Below are 2,500 nucleotides of genomic sequence, written 5' to 3'. Positions count from 1 at the left end.
ACAGTTTAAGAGAGGAGGAGGAGGAGGAGGAGGGAGAGTTTCAGAGGAAACATCTGTGGAACATTTTAATCACAGCAGCTGAGGAAGAGGAGGAGGAGGAGGAGCTATATTAGAGCATAATCTCTGCAGTGCGATAAAGTTGAACACATAATTAGCACGTTACATCGTGATGAAGAGGAAAAGCAACATCTGTGCAACAGCTTCGTGGAGGAAGAGGAGGAGAGACGGACACGTGAAGGAAGGAGGAAGGAAAGAGGAGAGGATGACGTGTTAATCACTCACAGCTGTCAGGTGTGTCGCTCACCTGCGGCGGCCATGTTGGCCAATTCAACGATGGTTCTTCACTGAAGTGCAATGAATCTGGGATACGAGGGCGTCTTGGTTCTCGGGGGGGGGGGGGCCGGGCCCCGGGACACGACCTGCAGCCTCAGAACTGAGTCTCAGCTGTTGACGAATCGAAACCCTCAATTTGACCCTGAAGTCCCGACACCCTGAATGTAACTTTGCCACTAGGGGTCGCCCCTGTGCAGGAGCCACACCCACCGGTGATGTCACACTCCAGCTCCTCATACGTCTTCACGTGTTCCTCCAGGCTTTCACATACATGATGTTTCCCTGTTCACACTCACGCGCTCCAGGGTCGTCACGGTGTTATCAGGTTACAGCTGCAGTAACAGAGTTAGGGAGCGTCTCCGAGGCGCCGGGGCCTCCGGCTGGGACTCAGTTAGTTTGGGAGCAAACATCTCAGGGAGCGTCCACGACGACACACATGAAGCTACTGAGGAGATAAACCAGTTTAAATCCAGTTAGGGAGCGTCCACTTCTTCACAGAACATTAATGAGAAGTTGAATGAATCAGGGGGCGTCTGAATGTGGGTGACGGCAGAAATAATAATCAACATAAATCCTCCCTTTATTTTTTAATCAGTTATTTATCACCACAATCTGTAGAAGCTGTTATTGATTTAAATGTTGGACATTTCAGAGACTGATTGTTTTGCATCAGTGGTTTAAAAGCAGGAATTGATTAACTCTAATGATAATGAAAAATATCTTTCGAATAAAAGATGTTTTTGCTGTTTAACTGTTCAGTAATTCACGAGTTACTGAACAGGTCAACCAGGAAACAGATAAAACCAACTGCCCCTTGACACACAATGAGCAAATCTAGTTATAAAACACTATTAAAATAGACATCGAGCCGCTGTAGGGACACAGAAACCCACAGAATGAAGAACAGACACGGAGATGTACAATGAGTAAAATTAGAATCCAAATGAGACACTAAGGAGACACTGAATGACCAGAAAAGAACATGGCCTGTAAGAGATAAAGAAAACATTTACCAGGTTCTCAGTGAGCTCGCAGCATTTCCCGTGACAGGAGAAACGTCCTCTGAAGGTTAGAAGCAGCTGATTGGGAGGTTAAAGGTCACGGAGGGAGTCGGACCCGAGCGGAGGAGAAACCGTTACGCCTGAGATGGGAGGTTTTACTGTTTTGTTTGCAGCGGGTGCTCGGGGTCAGTCTGACCTCAGACTGAAACAGAAACCTCTCTCTCAGGGAAAAGTGCAACCGGGAGCTCTTTGTCTGAGCCGCGCGGAAAACAACTAAAAGTGGCTCACGCACCGTGTTTCCATGACGACAGAGTGCTGCTTTCAGCTCACCTGTTTAGCGTCTGCTTCCTGACATGAAGCTCAAAAACAGTCTTTTAACATTTTATACCTTTGAGGGTTTTTTATTTAAAGTCTGAGAACTGAGACATTTATAAAAAGCTGCAGGGACGAGAGCGATAAAATAAATATATTATAAAGATGAAGTGATGGTGAAGAACTAACAAGAGAAAAGAGAACTCCAGTGTTTTAACACCAAATATTTCACACTGCCCACCTGTACTGAGCATTTCTACTGAGACATGAGCCTCAGATCAGGTAATAAAACATTTTTACATCTATATGTCACCTTTGTGATGAAGAGGAGGAAGAGAGAGGAGGCAGAGGATGTGCTGAAGAAAGAGCTGCAGAGGAAGCTGAAGAGAAGACGAGGAGGAGGAAGAGATGATGAAGATGTTGGACGGAGAAAGACTCAGTTTTGGTGTGAAAGGTTCCTCAGAGCAGAAGAGGAGTTCTGGGTCTGGATCAAACTGAACCTGGTTCTGTTGCTTTGCAGTGAAAACACTTTGTTGGTAGTTTGGACTTTTGGACCAATCACAGGAAGTAGAGACAGAATTAAACAATAGAAGAGGAAGAGGAAGAGGAGGAGGAAGAGGAAGCAGCTGCAGTCTTCACCTCCGACGATAAAATGTTTGAACCACGAGGCGATCGCTTGGTGCATTTGAACTAGTGGAGTACTGTAGAACTGTAGTACTGTGTAATACTGTAGTACTGTGGAGAACTGTAGTACTGTGTAATACTGTAGTACTGTGTAATACTGTAGTACTGTAGTACTGTGTAATACTGTAGTACTGTGGAGAACTGTAGTACTGTGTAATACTGTAGTACTG

The sequence above is a fragment of the Hippoglossus hippoglossus genome, chromosome 20, assembly GCF_009819705.1.
Source record: "Hippoglossus hippoglossus isolate fHipHip1 chromosome 20, fHipHip1.pri, whole genome shotgun sequence".
NCBI classification, from domain to species: domain Eukaryota; kingdom Metazoa; phylum Chordata; class Actinopteri; order Pleuronectiformes; family Pleuronectidae; genus Hippoglossus; species Hippoglossus hippoglossus.
Note: the sequence above shows the minus strand (reverse complement) of the source record.